The sequence below is a fragment of the Coptis chinensis genome, chromosome 8, assembly GCF_015680905.1.
Source record: "Coptis chinensis isolate HL-2020 chromosome 8, ASM1568090v1, whole genome shotgun sequence".
Taxonomy (NCBI): domain Eukaryota; kingdom Viridiplantae; phylum Streptophyta; class Magnoliopsida; order Ranunculales; family Ranunculaceae; genus Coptis; species Coptis chinensis.
In genome coordinates, this window is record NC_141463.1 from 18,684,599 (window position 1) to 18,698,441 (window position 13,843).

The following is a 13,843-nucleotide window of genomic DNA, read 5'->3' on the forward strand; positions in this document are numbered from 1 at the left end:
ATATTAGTTAATGCTAAGAATTACAAATTATCGATGTGGTAAAGGTGAAGCATTGCTTACAAATTAAATCACTGTAGTTTTGACAATGATTTGGTAGGCAAGCAACTTCATTATAAAACCTGCCTCGATTACTGTTTGCTACCACTAAATTTCTATTAAAAAAAGAGAAAGAAACCTATTTGAACAACACTTTGGAGATCATCTTCCCAAAGGGTCATTAAATGAAGTCAAATAATGTTTACAAATTTCAAAAGTGTTCTTAAAGTAGTTTGCTAGTAAGGATTTGAGAGGAAATCAAAAGAGTTTCATTCATATGAGTAACTTCTTGAATTCCAATATGGTGAGGCAACTCCATACTTATGTTAAGGTTCAGTATCAAAACTAATACTGCTGTAACTAAATAAACTATAAGACAAACTTATGGACACAATTGAGAGCTATCAAACCTGTAAAAAAATAAGATTGATCAAACTTCAAAGTCCTCCTTCCTGTTTTCCATGACTTGGGCACGATCAACTACGTAAGACCTATCTCCATCCAGCTCAAGCACTCTATCCTGGGCTTCAACATTTGAGGCGGGGACCTGAAAAAAGAAACTGCGATTCCAAGAAGTTTAGAACTACTTGTTTGCTTCTTCCCACTATACTGGATTGTATAAAATTTGAGGTGAGGTGATCGGAAAGTACAACATGGTGTGCCTAAGAAATGGTGGGAAATATTAAGAAAAGCTTCCGCACATGGATGATGCATCTAATTCTCAGGCCAAATTATTTCACTTTATATTTTCACAATGTTACTATACTACTCAATAATAATTTTCTACGCCTGCAAAAGAAAGGCAACAATATTTGCATACCAAGACGTCAACTTCCAATTGAACGCTTTCCCAATTTTGCACACACACAATTGAAGAATATAGTCCAGAATCAAGTTTGCATACTAAAATTTCCAAGACACGCATTATATTATTTGCATGGAATGTATATGAATAAAGTCATCATGCAAGCTAATCAACTATAAATTAAAGTACCGCTCGCCATGCTCTAATACCATTTATCTTGTCCAAATGTGTAGTCATATAAAAAATTGTATGTATGTTATTCTCTTAGAGCGATACATTATTCAGACAACACAATAATTAAGTGTCATAGCGCATAGGTAAGAAGCAAAATAGTGAATTCTACTTAAAGAAGTCTAGGTAAGTAAGTCTCTCATCTTTTGGGTTTGAGGCGACATTGTATTATGGTGTACTGGTTCTATTCTTTCAATGTATGGTTCCTATTGGCAATTCAGAGAATAGTGGATGTGAATGTGGTACATATATGCAAAACCTGGTTGCCTTCAGAGTCATATTTGTATAAATAACTATTTAAGATTTCTTCACAGATGAACAATTGGAGAGTCTAATATTTGAGACGCAACGTCATAAAATGAAGTTTGAAAAAAAGCATCTCAAGGTTTCCCAAACATAAATAAATTGGAATAGTTGGAGCAAATCTTACCTTATGTCACTTGAGTATCAGCAATGTCCAATTCAACTAACCATCTGCTGAGCATCTCTTACTGTGGTTCTAGTACACGACTGACACGGTGGTTTCCAACTCCCTTTTTGATACATTCCCCGTTAATATGGATCACACAACACACCTATTTTATAGATTGAGTCATTCACTCAATTTCTTGACATGTGTTGTCTGGTTGTACTATGTGCTGCTCTGCCACTATTTGTAGTACGCTTTGTTGTCCCTCTTGCAACCATATTAGAACTGTACGTTCCATAAGACATAAAATTATTATAAGAACTACTAAAATTGACTAAAACAAATGTAATTGTTATCAATAAAAGCAAAGTAAGAGGCATTGTAAACACTTGTCTCTGCGTAGGTTGTATATTTGCTTATGTATATGATTTTAATTTGGGTATATGTGAACTGTGAACTCTGTTTCAGCTTAGAGTATTTGTTTAAGGTTGAAAGGCCTTGTTCCTTTGGTCTAGTCAAAAGTGAGTCTTTGCTTATTTTTTTCAACCTATCTTATTTCCCTAACAATTCAACTTATCAGACATAACATAAAGAGAAAACAAACTAAAGGAAACCAGTAAGAAGAGTACCTGATTTGGTGAACAACGTACAGGTTTTTGCAACGTGAAGTCAAGGAAAAATAAATAGAGACGGTAAGGAGGTGAAGTAAAGGAAAAAAAACAACAAGGAAAATAAGAAAGAAAATAGACGGTAAGTAGATGTTTTGGTTGAGTATGGTAATAGGTTTTCGGTTGAATATGTATAAGGTAATAGGTTTTCGGTAAAATATATATGGTATGGTGATTTTGCTCTGGCTACTTTATATTACGCTGAATACAACAATTCTGGCCCAGGATCAAATACTTCAAATAGAGTTACATGGCTTGGTTACCATGTCATAGATGCCATTGATGCAGTCAAGTTCACTGTCTCAGAACTTATAGTTGGGGACGCATGGTTACCTCAGACTGGTGTGCCTTATACTGGTGGCCTTGTAATTTGAACTTCTAGAGGCCGATTAGACATTTACTCAATTGTTTTAGGTGCATTCTCACTTATTGCTTACGATATAAATGTTGTCTTAGCTTAAAACAAATAATAACAAACGCTTTCACATTAACAAAAGCCTTTATCTCTAGAGAATTTGATATCTAATTCATTACCTTTATATTGTTGCCCATCAATGTCACATATGTCCAGAAGTTTCTCTTGTGCTCATTATGTAATTTGAATGTCCTTTCATCTCAAGTTTTGTTACTACCCTTTTTAATGATTATTGTCGCTAAGTTCACTTCAATTGTTTATACTCTTCTCTTCTTCTCATGCTTTCTTTTGATTTCCAAATTCTATACATATTCTTAATTTTCCTAATGGTGCAAAAATTCGTAAAACTGCTATGTTTTGTGTAGCCATTTCCTTCCTATTCTTCTTTCCCTTAAAATGCATCAGAATTTGCCTGTGACTTCTTCACGCCTTCGACACAAACATATCAATAATTGCACGCCATGTAGACAATTCCAATTTTTTTTTAGAGATCATATATATACATGTAGCATTTAGAGCATTCCATGATTATCAGGAAAAAAATAGTGCACTCTGCATCTGGAAGACGCACTAAGATCTGTCAAGATACCATTAGCAAGTATGTATAGAATTCACAAAAATAAGATCCATATAGTTATGACTGGAGAGGTCTCTAATACGATAGAAGCCTTGTTGATAATTTACAATACAGTATAAGTACCAGCCCACTATTACCAACACTAAGCAAATTGAAGTGTATCGCAATACTATTAAGAATAGATTCATAACTCCAACTGCAATCAAAAGTCTTGCTATTGGTCGCATTTATAAGCAATTTATAGTATCCTCTCACATGCGTGGGTTGAGAACACCACAACTTTCACTAACTTTGCATCTCCATGTGCATAAAATCAGCTAGTTGCCAATCGTATCTGCAACAGCAGTTCCTTTGCTCCTGCATCAAGTAATTAATAATAATATAGTTAGCTTCAAGCTACACATCAACTACTACAATGCATCATGGAAGTCTATTTCAACATGACCACCCAGATCATACAAAGTCTCAAGATAGGTCATTCCAATAACCCAAAATTTAAAGTTGAATTAATCCCTAGAAACCTACACATAGAGTGTTGTCCAATCTACTCTTTATATAACCGGCATGCTAGTCAATTACCTTGATAACTATTTCGACAAACCGAAAAAATTCTTGTTGGTACCTATAATTGTATAATCATTATTCTTGGAAGACACTATGGCTTCCAAGAGTGCAAAAACTTCAAAAAAATTCATAGTGATTGGAATAAGTTCTTCCTATAGCTATTAATTATAGGGTTTTTTATACTTTGGTCCTACGCATAGTTGGTTTATTAGACTTTGGTCCAAAAAAGCTTGAATATTAGACTTTAGTCCTAGTTATGTTTGTTCACCGTTAGTCAACTCAGCTGATGGCAGATTGACCACGTTGACTGTTAATCAACTGAGTTGACTAACGGTGAACAAACCGAACTAGGACTAAAGTCTAATATTCAAGCTTTTTTGGACCAAAGTCTAATAAACCAACTATGCGTAGGACCAAAGTCTAAAAAACCCATTATTATATTAGTACAAGTAGGTTATCAGAGCTTCAAGTCTTCAACCATCATGGGATACCTGACACATGTTACTTTCCTTAATAATCAAACAAAGCAATCACTACTGCTTCCAGTCAATCATGTTACCTCTTGAGCCACACAATCATTCACGTATACTAAATCGACTTAATAGTACAAACCCCAAAAAAATTGGACTTAATAGTACATACCCCATACAATCATTCAAGTCCAAAGATAATTATTACAATAGTTCTATGAGAGTAAAAATACAATACTCATAAACTGATCAATCTATCCATGAACCCAATAAAACCATCAGTTCAAAATCAAACATTAAATATCAAGCATGTATTTATACCACATATCAATATATTAATCATCCATCCTTCGGAATAAACATAGAAAAAAAGTAAAGAAAAAAAGGCTCACCTGAAGAAAATGAGTAGACATTCGTTTGTAACACCTGAAAAGCAAAGGCGCAAGTGTCTATGTCTAATAAGCATACTTCTTTAACCCTATGACTCAAGTCATTGGCTCAAGCTCAAAAGTAGAAAACATTGGTATGTTAAGTGGAGTCACCTCATTATCTTGCAGCTGCTTACACTTTTCTAAGGTTATAGTAACTTGTATTTCTTGTCACTGAAGACGGCTATATCAGATGTATTAATTAGTGGTTGAGTAAGTACTAATCAACTAAATTAGCAATCATCTATGTTATGTTTTTTCATTTAATCCCTTAGACATATCCTATATCCATCTCTCTAAAATTATTTTTTTCCAAAAAATTAACTAGAAGAAAAAACTTAATTACTATGGAAAGGAAAAAGTCGACTCACCATTTGCTGGAAAGTAGTTTGTCCCTGATCCTTATTCTCAACTGCCGCATTGAATGGTATTGCAACTTGGTTTCAAAAACCTAGAAAGGAAAGGGAAACAGTTGAATGAACGCAAACTTTATGCTCATTTTGTTATTGAGCCTACACCTAAACGAAAGCAAGACCAAGAGATACTCAAGCATATTCATTAGTCATTTTGAATGGGTGGTTCCAATTAAATTGTGACATTGTTTCCAGATTATATACCATACCATACACCGGGGTAAGTGCTCATTACAGTAGTGTACATATAAGATATGGCAACCAATCATAAAGAGACACCTAGAAAAGATGGTGCGTAAAATACCTAAGAGGCTAAGAATCACACGGATTACAATGTTACTATGTTAGAGCACTAGGCCAAGGATAACACCTAATTTAATGTACGAAGAGAGCATACATAACAAAAACACTGTTTCAACGAACATACATATTGAAGGGTTACCTGAGGAGTTAATGAACCCGACAACTATTGACTCTCAATCCCCTCATCACCCCCATTATGATCACAACACAATTTCCATCGGAATCCCCATTTAAAGTTCACTCACACGTCTTCTCAGTACCCTGAAAACATAATTTCAAGGAAATGCTTCGTTTTAACTGATACTCAAATTATTATAAACTGAAATAAAAACTAAAAAATCCAACAACCACAAAACGTGGATTAAACAGAAAAAAGTAAGAAAAGTACTTTTGGGCACTAGGAGTCCTTATCATCTTCAGCTTTAGTTGTTGAGACAGGTTCGGGGGTAATGTTCGTAATGGAATTCTTCTTCTTGTTTTCCTTCCTTCTAATTCACCGCTCCCTTGCTCTAGCTTTCTTGTGGTTTATATGTTGTTGCTGTAATAACAGTAAAGCATGATCCTCTTCTTTATTAATCATGGATGTTGGGTTTGAAGTGGACTCTATCTTTGCGGTATCATTAGACATTTTTACACTCAATAAGTAGTTGAAACATATGGGGCTTCAATATCAACATACAGCGGCATTTTTTTTTCTGCCCAACCCTTTTTCCCCTTCAACGATTCGCAATCAAAGACCCTGGAACACACACAAAAAAAAAGGATTATCAAGTATATATGCTACAAAAAACTTTGGATCCTAAACTGAAAAGGTATAGTAGCCTATGTTCAAGTAAGTACCCTACTGGTATATGAATCCATGTAAAAGAATGTTGAAATGCAAACTAATCCACTCGTAAAAAATAGATAAATGCAAGCTAATCTTGAAGTGCAAGTGAATTCACTCATATTAATTAACAACTCTTAGTATGACAGGACTGATTGACTACCCATTCCAATTGATTAACCAAAAAAACTCTGATTGTTGGTTGGTCACATGCATGTTAGTATGGGAATGGAGAAAAAATTACCTTACATGGCTATTGTGGATCTAATCATGATCTTGTAATCCATGAGTGTAGTTAGAACGTGTTTTTTTTTTATAATATTTTAAGTGGTCTATTAAAAAATAATATGACATGAGGCATAGTATACGAAGATGTCACTTGAAAAGGAGAGGCAATTTGCTAAAAAAATAGCGCCTAGTAGATGCCCAAGTGTGTCTATGCATAGCCTTGACAGTATAGGTTTTGTGCAAATTATTACAATTGCATATACACGATAACCAAAACCAAACCTATTGCTGAAGCAAGGTGATACTCATAACCAAAACATATAACAGAAAGTAAAACTCTTCCAAACAATCCTACTACCCCACAGTCCTATTCAATGTTTAATACATAAACATATTGCTTGTTCTTCAAACTCCTATGCAACCAAACTCCTATTAAACTTCTATTCTCCAACATAGTTAACCATATGGTACGTATTCCAGCGCATAAATGTGTATTACAGATGCTATTATGGATGCTATTGATGCATAAATGTTAAATCTAACTATGTTAAATTCATAATACATGCATCACAAAAATTTCTTTAACTACAATGGCTTCATGGAAATAAAGAGTTTGAACTATTAACACATGTGCATCAAAGAATAAATGTAATTACTTGTGCTTACCGTAGTAGCTAAAATTATCTGCAAAGTTGCTAATGTTACGGCTTAATATGATAATTCCACTGCAAGAAGAATATTAATAAGTTTAGAAGTAATTTTCCATAAACTTTAAATCTTGTATAAAAAGAAATTGAGAAATAAACATCTAGAGTTACGAAATATACTTTCTCTCAAACTAAAGAAGTACTTCCGGATACACGATGTTAGCTGTGTGGTTTGAAGAATCAAGAGGGAGGATGACACTGATTCATTTTGAAGAACTGCATCTCAATAACACCACATATAATTGACCATGGCTAAACACTGGGTTTCACAAATCAATACCAATGTACTTAACAGACTGCCCCTGTGATTTCTTTATCGTCATTGCAAACGACAATCGAATCGAAAACTGCCGTCTGGTCATTTGAAATGGTATTTCATTGGTCGAAGGCGTTAATGATATTCTCGAGATAAAGCGTACATTCCTTGCTTTTTCTCCAGTTAAGATTAGAACTTGCACCACGTGTGGCTTTGTGCACACAATCATCAGGCATGTGCCGTTACAAAGTCCATCTGTTGGCACTATATTTCCCAGCAACATTACTAGGCATCCCGTCTTGAGTGTAAGCTTGAATGGAGGCAACCCAGAAGGATCGAGGGAGTTCAAGTACTCTGTCGGATAGCTATTTGTGTTACCACTATCAACAACACTGGCAGCGCCTAACTTGTCAGCACCTAAGCAAACAATTTCTTCCCCAGGAAACGTATCTAGTGTAGTAGCATTTATAGTGCTAACGTCATCGGTGCGTGCTGAAAGGATAGTCCGCATGGTCAAATAATTTGGGTTAGCTTCATACTCTCACTTAGATCGGTATATATATTATTTAGCAAGTCATGAAGATTGTTACAATTTTGAATCTCCGGTGGCAATTGAACACTTTCTTCTAGTTTCATTCCAACCTAAAAATTTCAAATGAGAGCATATGAGATTAGTGATTGTGTATAATTTAAAATGGTCAGCAAAAAACATTATTTTTTTCAAGAAATTAAGTAATACCTCCATCAAGAAATTGGAGAATAACACATTCTCTAGCAAGTCACTGTCTAATCTCATATTTTGCACCAAAGATAAAACATTGACGTGTTTCCAGAGCAAAGACCTTCTCAGTGATGCACCTACAATATCCTCATGTTCACCTTGTGGTACAACTGGAAGAATTTGTCCGAAGTCACCACCTAGAACAACAGTGATTCCACCAAATGGTCTTTCATTGTTACAAACATCCCAGAGTGAACGATCGATGATAAAATGTAAAAACGATAGTTTTACCTACGAATACAATTACGACAAGGTAAGTAAAACTAAAGCTGATTTACGTTTAATATTATCAAAGTTTTCTACTCTCGATGCTAATGCAATATAGTTAGAATAGAAAGTTCGTTCCACTCCTAGTTCTTTAGAACTCACGTTAACTAAGATTATCAGTTCTATCAAAGTCAATGAGAGTACGGATTATATAATAATGTTAACAACGATGGGAAATAGCGTAATCGAAATGTTCTAAATAATAAGATGGCAATTAAAATACTAAGGTTCGAATCTAAATAAAGAATTAGGGGAATTTGATTCCACCTTAACTCGACTTAATTTACTAACGAAAAAATTTTGTAATCCGAATTGCAATACTTCCGCATAACAATTGGGTGTTTCTAATCCCTAATTGTTCATGGTAATCTCTACCAACTAACAACTAGCATGTGAAGCAATCAAACCCATTTTCATGGTGAACTAATTACTTTCTAGAATGGAATAGAATATTATGAACTATTCTACGCTAACAACAATCAAGTTTTCATCAAGGCTTCTTCAAACCCCTCTAATAGAGGTTTTATCGTTGATTCATTCAACTATCATTTATATATAAACAATAACAAGACATGATAAAAGAATATAAATTTACTTATTTGATTTAAAATGAAAATCTAATCATGCAAGATTGAATTAAAACTAGTAATGATTATTAACTAAATCTATGAATTGAAGCAAAAATGATTTAATAAAATAAAACTAGAATTATCAATAACTAACTAACTTTATTGATCTAATGAATAATAACAATAAACTGATTCAAAACTGAATTCAAAACAAGGTAATAAAACTAATTAATGGAGTCTAAAACTAATTTTTTTAATCTAGGTCTAGTTCCTTAAAAGCTAAGTCTTTGTTTGTTAAATGGAGGAGACCAGATCTACAAAATCGTGCATAGGCTGAAGAGACTGTTTTGGGCCGGAAAATCAAGCCCAAAACCTCAGTAATTTAGTACACAAAGGGCTTTTCAGCTAGATTTGTCTTCAATAGTCTTTTTATCCACTTTTGCTCCTCTAATTTGGTCAAGGCTTAGACCATTGGAAAGCTCTTTCCAAGCCGGTCGTTGTGACATATAATATGCCCAATTCCGAGGTCTGAGTCAAAAGATACGTCTTTCAAAAGTTCTGCTGACTTTTGTGTGCTATTTCTGCCCGCGTTAACTTTGACATTTCAGCTTTGACCGGGCTTTAAAAAGGTTTTTTCTCCTTGAATCTTGGCTTTTTATCATAGAACTTCTTAGCAACCAACCCTTGCTCCTTTATCTACCAAAAAGGGCGCATTTCTGCACATATTCGACTCCAATCCCTGAAATACATAAGAACACGATAACAGTACTAACTCTTACTTATTAATCACATAATTGGTCAAATAGCAATATTGTTAAAGGGTTAAAACTACAGTTTTGGGCTCTTATTAAACCACCCCCAAACAGCATTTTGCTTGTCCTCAAGCAAATATGAGAAATTAGAATAAGTTACCAAAAATGGAGTTCTAACTACTCTCATTTCAAGAAAAGGACAGCATTGACCATATCGCAACAAGGGCCTTTAAACCACTAGGAATTCCCTAGTGGACGAAGTTATTGCCTCGTGAGAGTTTTCCAGTGAAGGTACTCACAAACTTCATCTATACTATAACGGCTAAGAAATAAAACTATTGTTTCCTTATTTATTGTCTCAATTATCTATACATCTCACTAGAAACAAATACAAAATAATCAAGTCGAACCTAAGCTAATATATGCATAATAATCAATCATCTACGAATAAACATATATACAATGAGTAATACTATGAAATGCACTAACATATCCGTTTCTGAAACTTTGGAATAGCGTTCTTAAGTAAGTCCTCACATAAATGTCAAGACAAAAACACTCTGATTTTTCCGCTCAAGTTTCTCTACTCCAGTGTGCAATGGGCACACTTTACCTTACAATCTCAATGACACACAAGGAAGCCGAAGTCGATCAAACACATCTGCCACTTACTATCACACTAACCTATTTCTAATTGAGCTAGAGGTCTTTATTAGGTTTTGCGGGGATTAGGTGATGGTTTAAGAATGAAGGAAATGGATATTCAAAAAGAACCAGTTTGAGATAATAGAATCTTCATCTTCTGTAACTAGAGAAAACCTTGTTCTTTTACTTGTACACTTTGTTTCCATCCTTAGCCTTTTTATTTTGGCTTTTTAACTCCTTTTGTTCTACTTTTGGAGTTTTTATTTTGTTTTTATTTTTATTTTTCTTTTCTTTTCTTTTCTTTGGATGAAAGCTTCTTTTCTTTTTCTTTTCGGAAGCAACTAGCTAATTTTTGTTTACATAGGTTTTTCTCTTTTCTTTTCTTCACTCATCCTATTCTCAAACTCGTTCTAAAATGGGTAGGTTGATTTTTTATTTTGTTTTGTTTTTGTAAAAGGGTCAAGGAATTATGGTTTATGAAAGGCTAAAGAAAGGCTCAGAGGGGCGACTAGCGGGAAATAATTCATAGGTTTGAATTTTTGGCTATATCGATCCAAAGAGGGCCTAAATTCTCGCTTAGGATATGGTATATTGATCAAGCAAGTGAACGTGTGATTTTTCTATCCAGAATTTACTTCTCCTTTATGTCATTTCTCAAATATTTCACTCATATAAAGCTTTAGGCTATATTCTCACAGGATTTGTAGAATAAGTACTCTAGCCTAGATTTCAAAAACTTACTGCCAACAATCATAGATACTCATACAATATATTTATAGAAAGATGCAAAGATTATTATCTTTATATTAACCTAAGTTTCTAAAAACTATTATAATGCAAAAGCTAACGTGAAACTTCTAGATTATTCAGAGCATCGAGAAAGAAAACAATACCAATATTCCTAAGTGTATAGCATCACTTTTTATTTATTTATTTTTTATTTTTGAAATTTTTTCTAGAAAACAAGTGCATATTATACATATCTATATCCTAACAGATGCCTTAAATTACACGTGTTTCTATGCCACCCCCAAACAAGAAGCATGCTTTGTCCTCAAAGTATTGAAATAAAAAGGGTAGAAAAATATCATGGAAACGCGTGAAATTTTAGAACATCTACAAAACTAGTTTAAAACATACTAATATAGAAAATAAAAACAGACGCAACTCTATATGAGTTCCACCCATTATGGGGTTACAAGAATCAAATTGCTTGGGACATAAGCAGACACGAACTGAAACTAAAAACTTATCTTAACTCCATCGTTTAAGTGTCATCCTCTTCCTCTTCATAGGACTAAGGCTCTTTTGCGTCCTGCCACGCTATGATAACTTACCAAACCCTCGTTGTGTGTCATCTACATGTGCTAACCTATCTAGTGTTACTTGGTCTGATAGGGTGTAAGGAGCAACCAAATGAGGTTGCACCTGCCATCCCAGCCAAGTCATAACGTAAAATGAACGAACCATGCAATTGGTGGGTCTCATGGTTTCAACCCTAACCCAATCCGTGAACTAGGTGCAGAATACAGGTAAACAACCGCGCATGATGCGGCAAACCAAAAGAGGCATAAGAAGATACTTATGCCTTATGATATGGGCTCTCTTTAGACTAGCCACTAAAACTCTGGGAATGTCATATAGGCGACGTTCCTCAGCTAAAGCAAGGAAAACGTCACCAGCGATACTATTTACAGAAGTAAACTGTCACTCCCCTAAAATATTCATCAGGATAAATAACATGGTGGTGCCTACATTCAGGGATAGGCTACCAAGGGCTATGTTATATCGCCCTTGGTCCATTACATGAAACACCCCTCCCCCATAATACTCATGGAAATACACATAGTCATAGAAGTATGCATTATTGGTCATATATCCCCACGTGTGTATAGGATCAGGCAAAGGCAATCCTGAAACCAACGCTACCAAAGACTTACTGAATTCTAGAGGCGTGTCATCAACTACGATGGATAATTTTTGTTCTCCATCTTGGTTACAATAGAAATTAACATTATTGTAGAAATAAACAGTAAGTTGAAGTGAATATGAGTCGTCGTCACTTACCAGTAGATGCCGCCATCCTAACTGCAAGATCCTGTCGCAGAACTAACCTCCATAGGTCTCGCTTCCCAACAAGTCTTCGAAAGACTGCTCAGGTATGATTGTAGGACATGTCATCACAAAACTACTCTCTAGAAGAGCTGCAAACGACCCTGGAACAACCCACAAAAAATCGGAATTTTTCGTGGCTACGGAAGGTCGGCTGGTCGTGCTTTCGAGATAAATCGAAGTTCTGGTGTTTCAGCCAGGGCGCTTCAAAATTGGTCTTGGTAGGGCGCGGGTTGTGCTCCGTGTGTGAAGAACAGGGTGTAGTGAAAAACAAAAGGAAAAATTGGAGGTTTAAGGTGAAAGATGAAAATGAGATGTGTGGTTTTTGTGTGTAGAATGAATAAAGTATATATAGAGTTTTAGTTTCTAAAACGAATCGACAAGTTGCCAAAAAAATTTAAGGCAATTGCCAGAAACAAAATATTTCCAAAACCTAAAATGGAAACATCATTATTCTAAAACAAACCTAATATCTTTTAGATTGAATTTAGAATAGCAACTTCCTAACTCATTGAAATTTCATCCTACCATAATATATGATCTTAGCCATGCCAATATCGGCAACATTCCCAACAATCATCGAAATATTACTTCTAAAATGGTGGATCGTATAAAAACAATGCTAAAAGAAATATACCACCCCCAAACAATTCGGAAAGGTGGGATTAAAGCAAAAATCATCGCATGCATTGAAAAGAACCAAATTAAATTAAAATTGAAATTCAAAGGAAAGGTGGGATTAACGCTCGTGCCTCATAGACTCCCCTAAGGAAGAACCCCCCATGGGTGGCATGCGTTCTAGAATCTCTACTCGAAACCAGCGCTGTGCCTCCATCTCTGCCTTTATTTCTACCCAATGTGCATCCTGACGCTGGACGAGAGTCTCCATGTTATACTGGAGATCCTTCCCACCATCATTAAGTTGTTCATAATTCGTCTGAAGGTTCTTTTGTTTATTTCAAATTATAATCTGCCTAGTCCGTAAATCTTCACAAATACTATAAACACAACGCAAGCCACTATGCAGCACTGACATGTGTTATAAATCAGAAGTACAACTCTCCAAGGCATTAGCATCCAAACATGTCATATCATCCATCTCATCATCTAAATCAACCACTTTATCCTCCGGCAACTTCCAAGTCTTTTGGATACACTTCGTATAAATAATTGCATTTGAATGCAATTTTAACATAATACGATCAAATTTTGTAATAGCTCTAAAAGACATCATGATCTTAGTAATCAATACCAGGAAGGGCGCAATACTCTTTCCAACTCCTCTAATCATATTTAAAATAAACTCGAGGATGCAGAATTTATACCTCTTCTCCTACAATATCCAGAGAACATGCAGACAGGTCAGACCGATGTCACTGAC